This window comes from Myotis davidii, unplaced genomic scaffold (assembly GCF_000327345.1).
Source record: "Myotis davidii unplaced genomic scaffold, ASM32734v1 scaffold79, whole genome shotgun sequence".
NCBI classification, from domain to species: domain Eukaryota; kingdom Metazoa; phylum Chordata; class Mammalia; order Chiroptera; family Vespertilionidae; genus Myotis; species Myotis davidii.
In genome coordinates, this window is record NW_006294339.1 from 3690021 (window position 1) to 3711947 (window position 21927).

Sequence of the window (21927 nt, forward strand, 5' to 3'; positions counted from 1 at the left end):
TGTGTGTGTGTGTGTACCCTCTAAAGCCCATGGGCCCCTGGTTGGGGCCCCTCTCACCCAAGACTAAGGGTGATTGTAGGCAAGCCAGCCACTGAGGCCTCTTGAGCAGTAGACATGTGGGCGCTACAGAACAGAACCAGTCATATGGAAACCCAGAGAATAGTAGGGCCCCATTCAAAACCTCCCAGTTAAATGATTTCTGAGTTCCCCTGTACCTTGGTGCTCAGTGGAGCTGTCTTTGCTCTGTTGAGCTCTTGTCTAACTTGAACCAGAGAAATTCCATTTTTAATTTTTAATCAATTTGATACATTGGACTTTTGCCCATCGTTTTGTTAGGAAAAAAATTATTTTACTAAAAAAGATGGAAAAAGTGATCTGGTCCAATTACCACTCATACCACCTTTATTACTGGGAACACTGGAGCTCAGAGAAGGGCAGTGACCTATTCAAGTTGATTCTTCAGTTAGCTACAAGGCCTGGACACAAAGCCAGGTGCCCGACTCCCTGTAGAGGATACTTTTTCATGCTCTTAGAGTCAATCAAGGATGGAATAAATAGCTTATTACTGTGTTGATCCCAGAAGATAATTTAATAATCTTTATAGCTTCTTCCCAGAGTTGGCCTGGCCCTTAGTGTGCTAGAAGACATTGTGTCCCTGATGGACTCTTAAGATTTTGGAGACCATTGCTGAAACTGGAGATCTCAGGCTCATATGTGCTCTTGGCCAACTTGTAATTTTTCCATTGTTTATAGAGTATGTGGTGAGAAAACAACAGGCATCAAGTGTGAGTTCTATCCTAGCCCCTCTCTGTCCTGAGTCTCTCTTCCTCTCCATTATCATTCTACATTATTCAAAAGCATTGAATAGTACCTACTGTGGGCCATTTGTCACAGTATAGCAACTCAGAGACATAGTTGGCCTTTGTCTGTCTGTCTATCTTTCTTTAATCTGTTTCTTTGTCTTCCTTTCTTTGATTCTCATTGTGTCTCTCATCTACATATATGTGTGCATATCTTTTTCACGGTAAAGGTCTCCTTTCTCTCTCTTTTACTTCTCTTTCTTATTCTTTTTCATATAAAAGTACATTTTTTAAATTGATTTTAGAGAGGAAGGGAGAGGGAGAGAGAGATAGAAACACCAATGAGAAAGAATCATTGATTTGCTGCCCCCTGCACATCCCACACTAGGGATTGAGCCCCAAACTGGGCATGTGCCCTGGTTTTGAACCATGATCTCATGGATCATACGTTGATGCTCAACAACTGAGGCTACACTGGCTCTCCTCCTCCTCCTCCACCACCTCCTCCTCCTCCTCCTCTTCCTCCTCCTCCTCCTCCTCTTCCTCCTCCTTCTTCTTCTATCTCTTTATTTTTGTCTTTCCTTATCTCTCACTGTATTTGCTCTTTCTTTTTACTTTTCCTATTTAGTTTTTCTGGCTTTTCTATTGTCTTTTGTTTCTTTCTCTATGTTCCCTTATATCTCTTCCTGCATCTTGTGTTGCCATGTCTGTCTCCCTCTGTCTATTCTCAAACTTTCTTTATAGAGTGTTTGTGCATTTGTACACAAAGTGGGAGGTTGCAAAGTCCTCTTAAATTTCTGCTCTTCACACAAGTCTGTGGAAAGACACTGAGGCTACCCTTTTTGTTCAGCAGATTTCACAAGATTTTCTTTTTCTGATGATTAGATTGTGTAAATACATTTTGGTCCCACTGACAAGGAGAGCTGAATCTCAGTAGGCTTGTGCATTAAACAAGCAGGGGCCAGATTTTTTTTTCAGGTTTGAAGGAGACCTGCCCTACTTTTTAAAAAAATATATATATTATTGATTTTTTTACAGAGAGGAAGAGAAAGGGATAGAGAATTAGAAACATCAATGAGAGAGAAACATCAATCCGCTGCTTCCTGAACACCTCTTACTGGGGATGTGCCTGCAACCAAGGTACATGCCCTTGACCAGAATCAAACCTGGGAACTTTCAGTATGCAGGCTGATGCTCTATCCACTGAGCCAAACCAGTTAGGGCCCTATTTTTAAAATACAAGTGAAATGGTTGCTTTGAGGTAAAGATTCTAAGGGAATTTTGATGGAGGTTGGAGCCCCAAATACCCAAGTCTGTGCTTATATTCCTTAGGGTGGAAGCCAGATTGATTTAAAAAAGTCATTGGGAACATCCTATACACTAGGCTTTCTGGTAGAGACCAGTGAAACAGATGTAGACCAGTCTTTTAGGAACAAAGTCTACTAGGGAGAGTTTCCTGGATAATAGAGAGGGTTGTTTACTTGTCTAAATGTTTCACCAAAGGGAAGTAGAAGTTGAGAATAATTTATTTAGGCCAGGAATAATCAAGGGAAGTTTTATAGAAATGTTGATATTTGATCTGGACCTTGAAGCATGAATAGGAGTTTTCCAGGAAGAAAAAGGTGAAGGGTATTCTTTGCAGAGGAACTAGCATAGAAGGATAAAGCGGTTTGGGATATTGAGAACATAGAGGATGAGGCTGGAACATTATGCTGGGGTCCAAACCTGGAGGTTTGAATGCTAGGATAAGGAATTTGGCCTTTTTCCTGATGGTCATGTGTGGTCATGGAAGAGTTTTAAGCAAGAGTTAGGTTGCGGGGATCGAAGGGAGGCCTGGAGACTAGGGAGGAGATTGAGGCAGTAGTCCAGGTAAGAGAGGATGGAATCACGGTTATAATATTCCTCCTCATTAATAACCCTCTACTATGTACTAAGCACTTTGGGAGTTATTAGGGATATGGGGATAAATACGACATGGTGGAGTTGGAGTCCCAAGGAGCTTAAATTGAGAGGAGATATAAACACATTAACAGGTAATTTCTTCATAATTTTTCTGTGCAAGGACAGAGGAAATAACAGGGGGTGTGGAATCCAGAGAAGAAACCTAATACAACATGGAAGGAGGCTAGTCATGGTGGGCTTTCTGGAAGAAGTGAAGCCTTAGTTGAGCTTGAAGGGCAGGCCAGAGTTATCTAGAGCCATAGTTCTCAAATTGTGGTTCCTGGCTCAGAAGCACTAGCATTGCCTGAGAAATTGTGAGAAATGAAAATACTTGTGACTCATCACAGACCTACTAATCAGAAACTGGGTATGAGGACCCAGCAACCTGTGTTTTAACTTGTGCAGTGATTTATGATTAAGTTCCAGAACCACTGATCTAGGCAAGGGAGAGGAAGTTGCTTCAGGCCAAGGGAGCAGGTATGCAAAGTCATGGAGAAAGCAGATGGCAGAGTGGTGACATGGTTCAGAGGCTGGAGGGCAGGGTCACTGTGTGAATGTGCCACAAGAAGAGCCCAGAAGGCTGACTGGGACAGATGATGGAGGACCCTAAACAATAGCAGGGGAATGTGAAGCCACAGAAGGTTTTATGGAGGAGAGCATGGTCAGATTGCTCTTTGGAATCAGGTATGAGGTGGGAACATGTAAAACAGGTACTCAATTAACATTTGTTAAACTGGCCTGGGAGGAACTGGAATAGTCCCCTTCATCTGATGATTGTGCTCCAAATCAGGGAAGGTGAAGATTGGTCTCTTGTGCCAACTCTGGTCCAATGCGAGCAGCTGCCTGAGTGCTGTGTTGAGATGAATCCTGAAGTTAAGTTTGGGATGTAGAGAAATGAGGTTTGTGATTAAGTAGCCAAGTTTGCAGTGGATGTGAGCAATAGGGAGGGGAGGCTGTAGTGGCTCAGGTGCTACATGTTAAATTTGAGTTGCTCTTGCCAGATAATTAGCCCAATGAAAACAAAAACACATGTTATCCAGAACTCATTTGTGCTCAGGAAACCCAGCCTTGCTCCTAGTCAATACCAGTTAGAATCAATTCTAAATTATGCGGAGTAGAATCATTGAGGGACATGGGGTCTTCTCTTCTTCACACCCTCCACAGTGTAAGCTCCTCTCATGTCTTGAAACAATGACTGAATTTTCTACCACTATGTTCTTCTTTGGGGTCAGGCAGCTAAGGTCCCTATGGGATTGAAAATATTAGAAGAGAAATCAGGTCATCATGAACACATCATTGAGGCAATGACATCCATCAGTTATTGACTGCCATATGCAAGTCCTGACTCTTAGGAGGGGGAGAACATACACTCTTCAGCAAGAAAACGTAATATTAAAGAAAATGTTTCCATCCAAGTAGCCCTCATGCACAGGAGTCTGAATGGGGGCCAGCTGGAGAGGCCTGGAGCACAGCCCAAAGAGCCCCCCTCTGTTGCAAAATGGATTTGAAGACTTGTATTTCATCTTTAAAATTTATGCAATCTTAAAATTCCACTCCATAATATGCAACATCTGGGTTTGTTTTATTGTAGATATTCTTGACATCAAATAGTATTTAAATTACTTACCAGCAAGTGGAAAGGATGCCCCAGGTAGAGGTGCAGTGTTTGCCCTGTAACTGCACAGGGACCCCCCAGTACACCACTGTGTCCTGGAGTTGGGAAGAGTGGCTGCGAGATTGAGTAAGGAAGCCTGTTCGGCTAGCTGTGTAACATTGGCTAAATTACTTCACCTCTCTGAGTTTGGTTTTGTCATCTGTATATAGGAGCAAGTAGAGGGCAGGAAGAAATAAATGAAAATGTGTCGCACAGACCTTGCCACCTATTAGGCCCGCAAAACATTTGAGTTAAATTCCCATATCAAGGAGCCTGAGTCATGTTTATGACCGTACAAATTATTAGTCTTAACACACAATTAGACCTGGGGAGAGTGAAACTGTAAGAAAGTCAATTTGGATTTTTGGGTAATGGCTGCCAGTACCCCTTGCTGTAAATTGCTGGGATATTAAGAACACAAAGGAAGGAGGGGTTCCTTCCTACTGGGGAATCCTGGATGTTTCCAGGGAGATAGCATCGGAGCTGGACCATGCAGGGTGGGTAGGTGTTCAACAGGCTCATGACTGGATCCTAGATGGTGGAGAATTAAACTTAAGACTGGACCCACGGATCTGAGTCTGAGCCTGGAGGCTTGGTCTGCATTAAGAAATCTAATTTTTATTCAGTGGGCCATATGGAGCCACTGAGGACGTTTGAGCATAGAGGAGTAACGTGAGACTGCACATGAGAAGGATCATTGAATATACTAGTTATGCTTCCTAAGGACAGATTTCTCCCCCTCCACTCGCCTCATCCCCTGTGTGGGTCCTGCTGTATCCTATACTATGCCTACAATATATTTGGTTCAATTAAGTGTGCAATACTGAATGAATGAATGAATGAATGAATGAGTCACTCTGGTAGCATAGATTGGAGAAGGCACTCCTGGAAGCAGGAGAACCAGTTCAGGGACCATGAGTGCTGGTCCTCAGGGGTTGGCAGTGGGATGGGGAGCAGGAACAGCTGTGGGGAGGCTCTGGGAACATGGCTCTTCCCTTGCTCTCTGCACCTCCTGGGGAGCACTGACCACTCTTTGAATTCAGAGAAAGTTTCAGAACAGCATAATTCATCGTGACAGCTTGGCCAAATGTTCTTCCAGAGCCCCTGTCCCCCATTCAGATGGGAACACAGTCCCGGCACGCTCTAGAGAGGAAATAGCCATTTGCATCTGAACATGAAACAGCATTTTCTGAAGCTCAGAGCAGGGCCCAGCTGGTGTGAGCTGGGCTCCCTCACAATTACAACCAGCTTGTTTCAATTTGGGACTGGGGGGTAGGGGTGGGACTTCATATGCTGGCTTCCCAGCGGGAAGATATTCATAACCACACAAACACACATGTAAATGCAACAAGCTTGCATTCCTGGTCATCTTGGCTGAGGAGAGGACTTCCTGGGGGTAGGGAGAGGAAGGAAAGGAAAAGGTTGTACCAATGCATTTTCCTCCAAAGCCCAGGGGAACAGCTACTTTTGGAAGTCCAATAAAATCCACTGGGAACCGTGGGGAGTGACTTGCTGGTCCTGGAGCCATCTTGCAATGTTGAACCCCAGCTATGCAGGCAGCATTTTGCCAGATGCTTTACTTTATGGCTTTCTGTAGAAGGCAGGTGGGGTGGGATGCTGGAGAAAGAAGTAGGCTGTCTGCCAAGGCTTTATATTGTTTTGAAAAATGATAAATGAAAGTTGAAAAAGTCACTGGGGTGAGACTTCAAGGAGACTCATTAGGAAGTTGCTGCCCCAAGTGAGACTCAATTTTATCCTGCTGTATAAATCCCCGAAAATCAAGGCTGGATACAAATGTATAAACAAACACCAGTAAATGCAAATGGAGCTGGGTTTTCCCCCACTGGCAGCCCTTTCCTCACTCCCTTTTCTTGTGTCTACCCCTCTTTTAATCTCTCTTGATGATAACAGGCCAGATGCTGCTGCAAAGTTTTGCTTGTCACTGGGCCCTGTCCCTGCAGTCCCCATAGCCCAGTGGTCGGCAAACTGAGGCCCCTTGAGTGTGGCTCTTTCACAAAATACCATGTGCGGGCATGCACGTACAGTGTAATTGAAACTTCGTGGCCACACTCAAGGGGCCAAAGAGCCGCATGTGGCTCGCGGGCCGCAGTTTGCCGACCACTGCCATAGCCTGTGGCCTGCATTTGTCCACCAGTTCAGAGGCAGGAGGCTTGGCCCTAAATGACCAGAGTCAATGGCAAAACTTCTGAGGCTGTGAGTGGACACAGTGATGAGGCAGACTTCTCACAGGGGAAGTGGGCAGCATGATATTCTGGAAATATCTCAGGCTTTATCATTGTGCGTTATGCATCTCAGTTCTAGATCTACAATGTAATAACTACGTAAGCTAAAACAAGTAACTGCTTAACTTTCCTGCTCCTCAGTTTTACCACCTGTTAGTTGGGTGTAATAATCCCTATCCCAGAGTTATTGTGGGAATAAAGTGAGATGAAGTGTTTACTAGTGGACTCACCTCACATATAATAATAATAGCTAATACTTATTTAACACTTACTAGATATAGTTTTTCAATCACTTTGATTAATTAACTCATGCGAATTTCACAATCACCGTAAGAAAGACAATAATTACTCTCATTTCATAGTCCTAGGGAGGTTATGGCACTTGTCATAGTAAGTGGCAAAGGTAGGACTTGAACCCAGGCAGTCTGACTCCAAAGTCGATGCTCATAACCACTGAGAAATGCTACCTCCAGTCACTATGGTGTGCACAATAGTAGGTACTCAGTGCTCCGTGGGTCCCCTTCCTTAACTACCTTCTCCAACGAGCCAGGAGTCTTGCAGAAAGTTCTCTGGCAACAGTGGAACGGTCCTCTCTGTTAATTAGGTGTTTCATTTTACTGCCAGCCTTTTGTTTCCCCCCTGGAGATCTGGCAGTATTTCTAATAAATTGTGTTTCAAGGAAAGCAATAGAAAAAGACACTGAGTGGCTCCCAGGTTGGGGACTGCAGGTTTCTTTAGGCGAGGAGAACAATTGGCCCATTGTCTGAATTAATAGGACTTCCTAGGGAGGCAGCTGTGGGCCTTGCTCCCCAGTTTTCTTTTAGCAATGACCAAGTTAGGCTGCTTTTTCTTCTCCTTCCCTTTGGTCAGTAGTATATTTTATTCTCACACGAAGCACTCCTTATTTCCAAAAAGGAAATTAAAGTTTTGGTTTTGGACTTTGTATAGGGATATGACAAGGGTTTGCTTGAATCTAGAGTGGGACTGAGTACTCTGCAAGACTTGCTTTTGTGGAACTCAGAGTTTCCTTCTGGTGGGTACTCTGGGATATTCTTGGGTCCCCTGCCTGCATCTCAGAGAAAAGCCTCGGGAGTCAACTCTGGATTGATCAGCAGCACTCATTTGGGTTGATGATGATCCAGGCCCAGGATGTGCAGTCCTTTGCCTCTGGCTGGGCATTTATCTCCTCACCAGCAAGAAGCAAGAGGGAGAGTTGGTTGGTGGAGACCTGTGGTGGTGGAATGGGACATGGCCTCAGAGTGACCAGTACTTGAGTTTCAGCCCTATCACACATCAAGCTGTGTGATGTTGACCAAGTAGCTTAACTTCACTGTAGACAGTGATAGTCTTCCCCACCCACTCTCATGGCATGATTGGCACTCTCAAGACAGCTCTGAACTATTACATATTCTGTTCTCTATGGAATGCCATTTCCTTTCTAGCTGTTTGCCTCAGTCCTGCCTAATCTTTAAATCTCAGTTGAACTGTTCCTCTATACATGTCAGGTGTTTAATATATTTCTTTGTAGGAGACATTTGTCATTTTTCTTGCTGCCCAGAATTTAAGCCCTCTTTTCCCTTCTCAATCTTATGAATCTCATTAGAAGACAGAGTCGTCTCCTACTAGAGAAGCTGAAGAGCAAGATGATCTCTTTCCCAGTGTTCCTTGCCTCTCACTTTTACTAGTGCCAGCCAGATAAAATCACCTAGACTTTATTAAGGTGCTAGGAAGGAATTAGAGTTATGGAAGATGACTGATTGTATAGTTGCAGCCTTCTCATTTCTGTGACTGATTGAAAGGGCATAGTTATAGTAAGAGCTTCCTTATTCCACTGCTAAATTCATTTTCCTTTTGCCTCATCCAGCACCTCAATTAGTCATGGCCTTCATTCCTAAAGGGTCTAAACCGGTAGTAGAGTTTAATGTATTGTGTTGCTATGGTCTTCTATTAACTTTTACCACCAGTCATGTTAGTTCATGTTGCAGTAGCATAAACCAGGCAGTTGGTAATTTTTGATTTTCAGTTAAATCAATCATTGTTGTGTCCCCAGGTAGATATATTCCTTCCTTTGGAAATAATACCTCTAAGACAACAGAGCCCAAATTTTCAGCCATGGGAGTAAATGTTTTTTGTGAATGGGTCATTGGAGTTAATGGTGAAAGAAACTCATCCTGCTTTTTGGTTCTCACACCCAAGTATTCTGGCCATGGAAAAGTGGCATCATCGATGAAATGGTAGTTCAGAAGATATACTGCATCTTGTGGCACAGTACCCAAACCTGGCAAGTACTGCCATCTAGCAAGAATCAAAACTGAGTCTTTAATAGATCATTACACCACTCAATCTGTTAGACTGTTTTGAGTGATGAAGTTCATGATGAAACTCATGGTTATAAGTTCATTGTCCTACTTCTTGTTTGTAAAATGAATTCCTCGATCAGAAGCAGTGTTGTGTGGGATTCTATGATAGAGAGTAAGGCATTCTTATGTCTGTTGATGGCGATGTCATCAGAAACATGTGGGCGGGAAGTCACTTTCAGATATGGTATATACTGGTATCTGCTGTAGTGAGGATAAGTTACTGTCTCCCTACATGATCAGACCAGGTGGCTAAATGCTCTCACTGGAAACAGTTCCTTACCTGAGTCTCAGCAATGGTCTCTGCTGTTAATGGGTTGGACACTTACGCATAGGTTTAATAACATAGACTTCTAACCAAAGTCCATCTGGCTACATCATTGCTAACCTTCATCCTTGTGACTATGACCATTTTGTTCATGAGTCCATTGAGCAAGCATTAGGATAGCTGGGGAAAGAAGCTACCTAACCACATAATAGGACATCCTGACCATGTGATGAGCATTTCATTGCTGTTGCTTTTCTGTGAACATCTATATACACAAAGAGCCTCATGCTCTGCATCTGTTCTGAGAGGTCCTGCCCCAGAATGCTACCATTGTCATCCTGTTCTTTCCAAGACCTTGCCCATCTAGTCATTTTGATTACGCATAGGCCTCCTTGGTAAGCTCCAAATAACTTGGTGTAAACTCTAAGTTTGGTGGTGCGGTGATCTATTTTGGCTATTAAAGTGCCACTTAGTTTAAGACTCAATTAATGGCGAACCTGGAGGTAAAGAACAAAAAGGATTCATTCTTTTCCTGCTCTTTACCAGCTGAGTTTCCCATCCTAGCACTTGAGTTTTCAGAAAGGGCAAAAGGCCAAGTACATGGAAAGCTCAGGCAGCCCAGCAGGAGGAGAGTGAGTCATTTACTTCTTGAGGAATTAGGTTCAGTAATGTCCCATTAATCTGGCTTCATCAGGAAATGAACTGTGTCACCTAAGTAAATTTTCCAATAACTGAAGCTTACCCTTTCATGTGCCAAAACTTGATTTAATCTTTTTAGATGTAAGTCTTTCTAAAACCAATTACAGACTTCCTTGCCTATTTCAGTGGAAGATCCTGGCCATATTCTAACCTTTCCTTGATGACATGGTGACCATTCATTTACTGGGTTCTCATTTAAGAAAAATAAAGGGCTATTTGCCCCAATAATGAATTTCCCTATCCTTGTTGTGAATTTTGAGTTGTTTTGCCTACTGTAATAATTTTGTTTTCAGCCTCACTCTCCCATGGTATTTGGTGCTAGAAGACAAACCTGACACGAAGGGGTTCTGGAGTCAGTTTCAAATTTGAATTCTAGTTCTGCCACTTCTGGCCTCTGGAATCCAGTGTCCTCATGTGCAACACAAACATCTGTTACTTGTGTCTAAAAATTCCCTCAGTATCATTGTGAGGGCCAAGTACACAATGAAAGGGAAGAAAGCTGCTTAATAATAAAGACTAGTTTTTAGTGAGTGGGTTTACTTCTTGCTCTGCAATTTTCTTACCCTTCCAACTTGGTATGTCTAGTCTATGGAGGGTCATCTGTAACCTTTAAGGATAAGGTTGCCACTATCTTATTCACCCCATCACCAGCCATTTTGCATGCAGCACAAAACTGGGCAAAGGGTAGGGGTTGGGACATGTATTTCTCATCATCATGCCAGCTCCTCAGAGGAAGTGAAGCTTCTCCTAGAGTAAGTTCTACAATCAGTTTTGCATGTGGGGGTCCTGAGGTATGTGGCACTTTTGTAGATTCTAGATCTAAGTTTTTTGTAATGCAACAGTCAAGCTGTACCTCCAGTATTCTCTAAGCTTTTCTGTTTAAGGAGAACTGAAAATGCATCACTGCTCAATTCTTAGAGAAAGGGGAGAAGGTATTTTCTTACTAAATTATTCACAAGCTCTCAGAGCTACAAACAAAAACCATGGAACCTTACACACACACACACACACACACACACACACACACACACACACACACACACACACTTTCCCTTTCCCTGAGAAGTACTCTGCCCTTCTTGTAATTGGTAAGGCATGAACAGCAAGTTGGAAATTAAAAGTGAGGGGCATGCTGATTATATTTCTTTTAAAAGTTTTGAGTTCCAGGAGCCAAGACCAAAGCCACATATTGACAGCACAGGGCACGCCTCTGACAGCAGCCTCCTGCCAGGTTCCTAGAACACTGATTCATCTTGTGCAATGAAGACCTCTCTCCATTGAGTAGGGAAGCAATGGGAAGGGAAACTCTTGCCATTTATTTTGCACTTACTATGTGTTAGGCTGTATATTTGTTGTTTCATTTCATGCTGACCATAATTTTGTGGGGTAGATATTATCATTCATTTCTTTCAGACTAGGTAAACAGTTTGAGAATTTGAATATTTCTTCCAAGTTAGTACAGTTGATATTGAAGAATTTTATTTGGCGTGTGATAGAATATAGGGTAGGTGTCTACCTTGAGACACCCTCTATCAATATTCCTAGCCTATTCAATCCCACAGAGGACCAGGAAAAAAGACATGAAAACTCTGACATAAGCTGTTTTCATTTTTTTAAATGGAATCTCAAGCTAGGAATCACAGAGTACAGAAACGACAGTTGTCACTATCATATATACTTTGATATGATACTTTACAATTCAGAATTTTCTCCCCTTTCTTTGTCTATTCCTTCCTTGTATACATGTGATAGATTCTTGTTGGCTCTATCACATGAGCTCTCTGGCTATAGTTTTACCTTGAAAATGGGCATAATAATTTATGCATTACCCATGAGAAGCTTTTTAGGAAATAAAATAATATATTAGCTCTGTTTCCTTTGTAATAATGCTCTTTTAGCACCTGGAACTTAGTAAAATTGCAATTAAATGATGATTTGTTTATCTCTTATAGAGATCTCATAAGTCTTCACCACTGTATCTCCAGCTTCTATATTACAGGAATTTTAGCAGCAGAATAGAACTTGAACCTGAGTCTAAGGATTGCTGCTAGGAGATGGGTGGAAACAATACATTTAAAACCAGAAAAAATGAGGGAAATATATTGTTTGCATTGATCTGAATGATGCCAGTGAAAATCCATGAACCCATGTTGCAAAGCTGATGCAGGGCAGTCTGTCCACCTGCTCTAATTTTAATGCTGACTCAGTCTTCAGTTTGGCTGGGTAGCACAGGGGAGTGTAAAGAGCATTGTGCTTGGAGTTTGGAAGTCACATGGAAGAGTCCCTCAAGTTTTGTTTCTTCTGCAAATTTCACGGAATGCTTCCTATCTTCATCCATGTGACTAGCAACACTGAGAAATCTTGTTTTGAAGAAAACCACTGATGGTCAGAGAGTTCTGTCCTTGGCTCTTCCTATCAAGTGAACAGCATGGGTAAGGCCAGGTAGACACGATGGCCACAGCTCTGTATGATAAGCAGAGAAAATGTCCACTGGAAGATTTTGAAGAGGCTAGGTTGATGGCTTAGCTAGATGTTGACAAGGAATCTGGAAAATTCTCTTCTGAGGTCTTTTTACAACATCTATGGAATGCTGTTGATCCAGTAATTTAGCATCTCAACCCCAGTAGGAAATGAGGCTAGTTTGGTGTGATTCCCTTTGATTAAAGGTTCTTCTCTTTTTTATGTCCCAGATACTGGCTTGATAATCTCTTCTTCAATTATTGGGAGGATTGTTTTCAGATAATATTGCTGGAGTTCTTGTTCCAGCATTAAGAAGGGTTCAGGAAATCTGGAGAAGGCTGTGCATAGATTAATAAAGAGTCCAGAGACGAAGCATAATTTTGAAAGGCATTTGGGGGTCAGAGGAGCCTAGTTTAAAGGAAACTAAGATCCAAGTTCTAATCTCTCAGGTCTAAGGTTTAAGGCAGCCGTGGGCAAACTACAGCCCGCGGGCCGGATCCGGCCCGTTTGAAATGAATAATACTAAAAAATAACGAAGCAGAGATATACACTTCAAAGGGTATACACAAGCATTGTCAGAATGGGAGAATTAGCCTACGGCTGTTCAGGTGTTTGGCCAGTAGGAGGCAATAACATGTAGATTAAGATGCCTTTTAGCTGTCTGGCAGCCAAGAATCAATTTAATGTATCCTATTCAGGTTTGGGGAAATGCCTTCAGCCATTCCCAGATGGCAGCCCTGCTGTCATGCTGGAATTGGTCTCTGGCAAATATAGTCACTAACATATAGTAAGCTTCTGATCAGAACCAGGCACTAGGTTGGCCTATTATCTAATTCAATTCTCCCAATGATCCTGCCTGGTGGGCAATGGTCTGGCTCCTATTTTAGAGATGAGAAAATAGAAGCTTAGAAAGGTTATGAGATGTGCCACAGTCACATGGCACCTTCTAGAATATGATATTCATGGGGGAGATACAGAGATGAAGCCTGAAAGAGTGAGGGAAAGGAAACTAATATTCATTAGCAACCATGTGCTGGGCACCTGAGTGCTTGACAAGCCTTGTCTTGGGTAAGATTCACAGCACAGCAAGGAGGAGGGCATTGTTAGTGCCTTCATTTAGAGAGGGCAACAAGCATGGAGAGCTCATTGTCATAGAGCCAGCAAGTGGGAGCAAGTTTAGAGCCCTGGTCAGATGCCACAAAACTTGTCCTTCTAGTCACTAGGCAGAGCTGCCTCACAGCAAGTGTGCAGCCCATGCTGGGGCATCCAGCTGAGGACTAGGGAAGCTGGAGACCCTGGGAGGCTGCAGGGGAGCGAGAGGGTGTGGCAGCCCCTGGAGCCCTGGTGTCATGACCAGTCAGTGTCTGCAAGCTTCCTCCTATTGTCCCCCTGCTGTTGCGGAGCTTTCCATTTTGTGTTCCTTCCCAGCTAAAAATAAGATTTTGTTGCACTCAGGGCAAAGGCCCTGGGACCCTCCTGAGAAAATCCGCAGAGGAAACAGGACACAGAGTGGACTGCAAAGGCAGGAACATCAACTCCTTTGCCCTGAGAGTCTGGGAGCACAGAGCGGGAAATGGCACTTCCCCTGTGTTTTTATGTTTAGCTGGGGTTTAATTAATAACCGGCAAACAAGTCTATAATTAACTCGATTTCCCTTTTGGCCAGCCTAGGGAGTAATAAGAAAGCTCCTTCTTAAGTCCCTGGTGTTGCTCGAAGGATGGGAGGGAAGTCAGGCTTCAAGTGCTGCCTGCACAATAATGAGGGCCCTGCATAGCATTCATTGCCCACTCCCCCTGCAAACTGTATTATCTATACCAGATGTTGCATTAAAAGAAGAATTACTATACTTCAGGGCTCAAATTATATGTGCCTGATTTATTGCCCTGCCTCAGTTTTAAGTGCTACCTTGCAGAAGGCTGATAAATGATAGCTTATTATTTTGTGGAGTGCTCAGGTTGATGAAGAGATCAAGGGTGGGAAGGGGTTCTTTCCAGGCTGACCATTTGGCTGGGCATTTTGCCCTCCTTCTGAACATTTCAAGTCTCCCCACACCCACCTCACCAAACACCTTCCCTTTTGTTTGTTTTTATTTTTAATCTCTAAAGTGACGTGCTCAGGACCTTGTCTTGGTTTGCGAGATACCTACACATCTTGTACATCAAAGATGAGGTACCAAGTCTTGAGTGTGGCATTTAAGACCTGCCTCCGACTTCCCTTCCCATTGATCCCCTTCCCACAGGCTCTGAATGGTCTGTCCCCTGCCTCCCTCAGCAGCCTCATTTCTTGCACCTCAGCCACATTGCCCTTCTTCTAGCTCCTTGAACAACTAAATTCCTTCCTGCCTCAGGAACTTTGCCCATTTTTCTCCTTCCCCTTGGAGATCTCTCCCTTCTACCCTTCGTTGGGTGTGCCCACCTTTCTTGTCTCATCATGAGCATCATTTCCTGACCTCCAGCATTTGTTAGATACCCCTTTCTATTCAGTCTAATGGTGCCCTGTATATTCCCCTTCTAGCTCTTTCCATAATGTATGCTCATTTATTTATCTGTGTGATTATTTGCATAATTTCTCTACTGCACTGTGAACACCATAAGGCCAGGGACTGAACCTATTAGTTCACTACTATAATTCCAGAGCCTAACACAGAGCCAGGCACAGATGCACGACATTTTTTATTGAATAAATTGAGTAGGTAAGTGGTCAAGCTGCCTGCCTGCCCCATTCTTCATACTCTTCCTCCTCTTGATTCTTTCTGCTTCTTAAAGAATCTCTTCTGCATTTAGTACTGGCGCCCACCTTGTCCTTCACAAAAGCTCTGTCGCTTACTAGCTTTGTGGCCTTAGGCAAGTTCTCCCTTCGACTCAGTTTTCCCGGTTTGTAAAATGGGATTAACAATAGACCAACCTCACCCTGTGGTTATGCAGATTGAGTGAGTCAGTGTGTTAAAACACTCAGAAGTGTGTGTCTCATGGAAGGTACTGCATAAAATGTTTAAAACATCTAGTGTGCAGCCTAATATTTATGGTTATGCATTTCATCTAACTTGACTTTAATTTGGGCTTTGGCTCAGGCTATGCTTCCTTCAGCCACATCCCTTTGACTTGGACTCTGACTTTCTCAGCCTATGTGGCCTCAAAGTGGGCACAGGTCAATCAAAAGGAGGGTTTAACTAGACAGGTATGACCCATTGAGCAGAGCAGTAACCATTTCAGATGTGAATCAGGCAAACATGACTATAGGAACAGTCAGGGGACTCTAGTGCCCTGGACTCTAGTGGTTCAGTTCAGTCCAAAGCCTTTATCAAGTAGCAGTTGAGTTTCAGGCCTGAGTGGGTGAAAGGATTCGGTATTGGGCAAGACCTAGTTTCTGCTCTTGTTAAGCTCAGGGTCAAAGGGAGGTATGAAAAGGTAATCAGGAAATGAAAATGGAGTGCTGTGGTGGAGGCTGTGGGAACACAGGGAAAGGGTCCCTCCACCAGAATTGGGGTAGCTGCTCAAGGGAATTGATGCTTGAGCTGGTTCTTAGAAAAATGGAGATAACTTTCCCAGTTACTGAACTGGAGACAGAGTGTTCCAGGCAGAAGGAACAGCATGAAGAAGGCCTAGATGTACTAGAAAATAAGATGCTTAGGGACCATGATTTACATAAGGACTCAGTGTAGTTAGAGAGTGCAAGTGGGTGCAGAGGGAGAGGAGGCCCAGGCATTTCTTGCTAAGGATTCAGGATTGTGTCCTTTAGTTTATGGGCAGCAATGGAAGGCTTTGGAAGAAGAGAATGCCACAGTCACCTCCAGTTGCTGTAAAAAGGCAATATGTGCCAACACTGGGGGCCACAATTCTGTTAGACTAAGAAGGGGAGCAATGAAGTCTTCAGCTATGCAAAGACCCAACTTAGGGCTGCAGAAATGGGGTCCAGGTTCTAGGAGTGCTTGCCTGGATGCCATGTTTATTCCCTGGGAGTCACCAACCTTTTAAAACCAATGGTTTTAAAAATGTATCAGCTCTCCAGGCATGGATGGAGCTGCCTTCCTGCATTTTAATTCAACTTTAATAGGTTCCAGGGGCAGTGGCAGATTCACGAGCAAGGGAGGCAGGTGGAGGGGAAAGAGGTAGCTTTTGTTGAGGGCCCACTCTGTAGGAACCCAATATGTGCCTGGAACGAACATTTTTTTCTTTTAATCCTCTGCAACAACCATGAGAAGTGGGTATTATGACCCCCATTTTTACAGATTAGAAAACTGAGGGCAAGAGGGGCTAGAAAATTTGTGTGGCTAGTATTGGCAGAACTTCAGTCAGTTTACTCCCAAACTCTATTGCTGCTTTTCCTGTCTATTTTCTTTACACAGCACCCAGAGTAGGGTGATTCTTTGGTACATGTGTTATTGCTCTACTAGACTGTTCACCTGTTCAGTGCCCAGCACGGGATGTTTCACACATTAGTTCTCAGTACATGTTTACTAATTGGCTCAGTATCCTTCAAACCTACAATGAATCCATCAGTCACTAGAGGGCATTATGGGTATGCAATATGGAGTGAAATTAAGAGTTACATATGATTTCATTCGCCATAGCTATCCAGCTGCCCTCCCTCCCTCCCTCCCTCCACCCCTTCCTTCCTCCCTTCCTTCCTTCCTTCCTTCCTTCCTTCCTTCCTTCCTTCCTTCCATCAGTCACTTATTCATTCACACAAAAAATTATTAAATGACTCACATGTGCTAGGCACTAGGCTAGGGACACTGAGGTTAAAACCTAAAGTTGCTCCGTTTTTGGCATACCATGGGGGAAAGGTCACATGGGTTCAATCATAGCAGCCCTTCACTTAGTCTGCGGGTCAAGGAAGACTTCTCTGTAAAGGCGGTATCTGAGCTAGGTTTAACAAATGAGTTAAAGTTTGCTTAGTGTAAAAGTGAGAGAGAAATATACTCTAGGCAGAGGGCCCAGCATAAGCAAAGGCCCAGAAAAAGGGAGATGAAGAGCTAGTGGTGGGGCTGGAGAGGTGAGGAGGGTCTTGAATGGCAGGCTGAGGGCTGTGGACTTTCCCTGAGGTCTTTAGAATTGTTCATGAAAGGTTTTAAGTGAGTTTAGGGTGTGAGAGAGAAGGGAACCTTTTCGTGTTCTGTTTTATCTTTTAGAAAGACCACTTTGGTACAAAGAAGAAAATGAAAAACTGGAGCCAAGACTAGCTTAAAGGCTGTATTAATCCATGTACGAGGTGATAGTGGCCTGAATTATGGCAGCAGATATGGGGATGGGGAAAATTGGATGGAATTTAAAATTTTAAGATTTTAGAGATGTAGAGTTGACAGGCCTTGGTAATTCATGAAGATGAAGGAGCTGACAATAATTCCTAGGTTTCTGGTCTGAGTGCTTAAATGGATGGAGGTCACATGCACCGTATTGAGAACATAAAGGCGAGGAACAGAGTTTGAAGGAACAGGACAAATTCAGTTTTAAACATGCTGAGTTTGAACTGTCTTTAGCATACCCAGGCATTGGGTTTGAGGGAAAGGTTCTGGGTTGGAGAGACTCCAGTTGAAGAGGTTTTTGGAGGCACAAATACATAGGTCATTTTTAAAGACATGGATTTGAATAAGTTTAAGTAACATTAGTCTTTGAAAACAGAAGATCTGAGAGTTGGAGGGAGAACCTCCAGGAATAAGGATCAAGGCCTGAAAAGCTAAGTCTAAATGGGTGAGGGGTTTTGCGGGAGGGACCTCTATGAGAATAACATCATTGGATCTCAGGGGGGAAGATCTTGAAGGTTTGGTCAACAGTGGCAAAAGCTACAGAGATGAGGAAAAATAGAGACTGAGATGTATGTATTGGTTTTAGCAAATAATGTGGGTAAGTGCAGTTTCTATGAAATGGTGGTTATGGACACCAAGATTTAGTGGCTTGAAGAGTTAAGAGGTGAAGAAGTAAAAATTGTGAGTGAAAATGCTATTGTTGGGATCTTGGGTTTGAAGGAAAAGAAGTTAGGAAGTAACTCTCTAGGAATATGGAACAAATTGAGGTGGATTTAAACTTAAGAATAGAGAATTATAACCAGGTTTATGAAAACATAGTGAATAAAGAAGAAGTTAAAGATACAAGATGGAGAGCAGATATAGATACATTTATGGGTGGCAGGTAGATTCAGTAGATGGAGTTAACATTTGCCCGATGGAGGCAGTTTCAGCCCAAGAAAATGAAGAGAGAGAGAGAGAGAGAGAGAGAGAGAGAGAGAGAGAGAATCTAAACCAGAACAGGGTGAGATAAGTATCTCAGCTACACCTGTCTGGGGCTGAAAATTAGTCTTGGAATTCTGTTTCAAATCTTTGCAGTTTGTTTTGTCTACTCATCTGTCCATTCATCTAGTTTTCAATTACCCAGGCACTGGAATCTACTCATTCACTGGTCTGTCTATGACCCATCCAACTTGGCAGAGCCAGTGCTCATCCCCATGTGGGAGATCAGTCCTTCTTAGTTTATTATCTTTGTGTGTTTTTTTTCTATAAAATCCTCAGATAAATTTCCTTTCCAGATATTGTTAGATATTAAATAAATTAATGGATAAATGAATACATGAATGAATTTCAGATTTCTTTCATTTGACCATTTGACTATTACTTATTAAGCAACTACTATGTGCAAGGCATTGTGCAGGTGCTAGGGGACACAATGATAAACTAAATGGAGTTCATAGAGCTTGCTGCCTGGTCATGGCTACAGATATGAAATACAAGATTCTACATGCTATAATTAGATCATAGGGGAGGGGACAATATAGACACAGAGCCCTGGAGATGGTGTATTGAAGTGGTGACTAACCAGAAACCTGAACTCTCCAGGTATCCAAGTTTACTATTACAGTCTGGACTGTTGTTTTATGAATACAAAATTAGAATGTTTCTATCAGAATCTGCTACTTATGAATGTATGAATGAATAAATGAATGAACAAATGAATAATTTCTTCCATCCTATTAACAAGTTTATCGTTATTTATTTTGAACTCTTGCTTCCCAGAAAGTGTCAACCTTCAGTAAACAGCTTCCCAGTATCAAAAGAGTTTGTAAATAGTGAAATATTCTAATTCCACCCAGTTCTTTGCTAGTGTTGGTATTTTTCTGGGAAGAAAACTGTTGTGTGGCTTATCATTTGATTATAATAAGCATTTAAGGCAAGACACTTGAAGTTTGGATGCGGGGGGACCTATTTTCAGTTGAAGAAACTAGTTTATCCATGCTCAAGGTCATTTAATTGACTTGAAGGTTGTGTGAATACTATTAAAATGATTGTCCGTGGAGGATATCTTTGCTTGGAAATGTAAAAATGACTGGGAGAGATCAACAATTCTAGCTGCCAGCCCCAGTCTTTTGCTCAGGCCACCCAGAAACTAATTCCCAGCAGAGAACATTCTTCTACTTTTGCAGATCTCTGGAGGAAAAGGACTTTAACTTTGACACGTCTCCATTATGGTGACTAGAAAGGCTAAAAGTCAGAAAATGCTCTGTTATAGAAATGAGATGAACTGATGTTTGAGGAGCCAAAAGTGAAGGCATTGCTAATAAAAATAAGGGTAATATTGGCTACTATGGTGTTTATTACGTGTCAGCCTGGTAAGGTGGCTGGCCGTTCTAGGAAAGGGAAGAAAAAATAGGGGGCAGTGCTGAATGAGGGCTAGAGATGAACTGCCAGGCCCGTGTTCCAAGCCTGGACACAGGGCCCTGGAGCTGCAGGGGCCACTTTGAAATGCTATGATAAGACTCCACCATTCACCATGGGCAGAAAGCGGAAACCTCTTTACTTGGCATACAGAAAAAACTCTGAACAAGCAATAATTATCAACCAAACAACAAAGGTCTCTAAAAGATCTACTGGGGGCTGTTTGTCAGGGGTAGTTCAAGAGGATTAAAAACTAGCGAGAGAAAAGAATCATGAAGAATAATACTCTCGTTCAAGAGTTTGAAATCTTGCCTGACTGGCATGGCTCAATTGTTGAGCATGACCTAAGAACCAGGAGGTCATGGTTGGATTCCTGGTGGGGGCATATGCCTGGGTTGCAGGCTCGATCCCTAGTGTGGGGCCTGCAGGAAGCAGCTGATCAATGATTCTCTCTCATCATTGATGTTTCTAACTCTCTCTCCTTCTCCCTTCCTCTCTGAAATCAATAAAAATATATTTTTTAAAAGGAACCAAATATCTTAAACATCACCCAACAGTGCCTCCTAAATCTTAATGGCATTTATTCATCTCAGCTTGGCTTTAGGAATGCAAAGATGGATGAGAATGGAGTGCCTGGAATGCCTCAAGCATTCATAGCCTGGTGCAGGAAGAGAGGTACTCAATCAAGATGTTCTAAGAATGCTTTTCTCTCATTCTAGCTTTTTGTATATTATCCACTAGCAAAAGCACAGGCTGAATTGGAAGCCCTCTGCTGTTTCACTTTCATGTAAGTGTCTGTTGAGGAGTCAACTTTTCTGAAAAGCCTGTGTGACAACTCCTTCCCTAGCCATTGTTCCGTTCCTCAGCAGTGTGCTTCCATAGAATGTAATACTTGCCTCCTGAAACTTACTATGCTGTTTACTTGCCTAGTAAAATGAACAGGATTGCTAGGTGAATTCCAGGAAGTATAATATGGTGTTTAGAAGATGTTGAGCAAACCTAACTCCCTTGCCTTACTTTTCTTATTTGAAACTTTGGGATAATAATAGTATTTATGTGTGGGGGTTATTTTTTGTTTGCCGCCAGATCCATTTTTGACTCTTTTGCCTTGCTCTAGGATCTGGAAGTCTGACCCTTGTGTACTGCATTACCTGGCTCCTTCATGATGGGCCTCCAGACTGCTGAGTGATCAGGGCAGGGGTCTTAGACATGCTGACAGTCCTGGCTGTCTCAGCCTCTGCAGTAGAGGTCTGTCCCAGGGTCTACTCCAGCTGGTAGAGGCATGGCTTCCTTTCCCAGAGGTTTTCCACCATACCTCTCCAACTCCAATTCTGACCCTTCTGCTACCTGGCTCCTTAGAGGCGATAAAGCTAGAGGGTGATGCAAACATGTCCTTTCCCCTCTTTGGGTGGTGTCTTAGTCAACTTGGGTAGCTATAGCAGAATGCCACAGATTGGGTGGTTTAAACAACAGAAGTTTATTTCTCACAGTTCTGGAGGCTGGAAGTCCAAGTTAAAGGTGTTGGCAGATTTGTTTTCCCCTGAGGCCTCTCCTTGTCTTGTAGATGGCCATCTTCTCATGGCTGTGTTCTCACATGGCCTTTTCTCTGTGTACATACCTGCTGTATCCTTCTCTTCTTACAAGGATACTAGTCCTATTGGATTATGAACCCACCCATATTATCTCATTTAAATTTAGCTACCTCCCTGAAGGCCCTGTCTTCAAATATAGTCACATTGGGGGGTTAGTGCTTCAACATATTCATTTCAGGAGGACACAGTTCAGTACATAACAGGCAGTGATGGTTGGATTCTCTGCTCCCTTTTTGAATTATGGTTTGGGGTATAAACAGCCCCGCTT